We start from the raw sequence: 265 nt of genomic DNA, 5'->3' as shown, positions 1-265 counted from the left end.
CGGCGTGGGGCTGCCCCCCTCCCCCTCGTGTGTTCCCTGGGGTCCTGGGCGGGTGAGCAGGGGCAGAGCTGCCGGCAGGCAGGCCGGGCACTGGCTCCTTCCCATCACTTTTGTAAGAAGCACACACACCAATAAATGTGACCAATGTGTTTTCTAAAGCGTTGCCTCTGTCCCACTCCTGGACGGGTGTAGCTCACTCCGAGTCCCACAGCCAGGGGCAGCCCCCAGCCACCAACCCCCTTCTTCCATGTTTCATCAAGCTGAG

Source organism: Nestor notabilis, unplaced genomic scaffold (genome assembly GCF_000696875.1).
Source record: "Nestor notabilis isolate BGI_N333 unplaced genomic scaffold, ASM69687v1 scaffold18873, whole genome shotgun sequence".
In the NCBI taxonomy this organism is placed as follows: domain Eukaryota; kingdom Metazoa; phylum Chordata; class Aves; order Psittaciformes; family Psittacidae; genus Nestor; species Nestor notabilis.
This window is presented reverse-complemented; position numbering follows the sequence as displayed.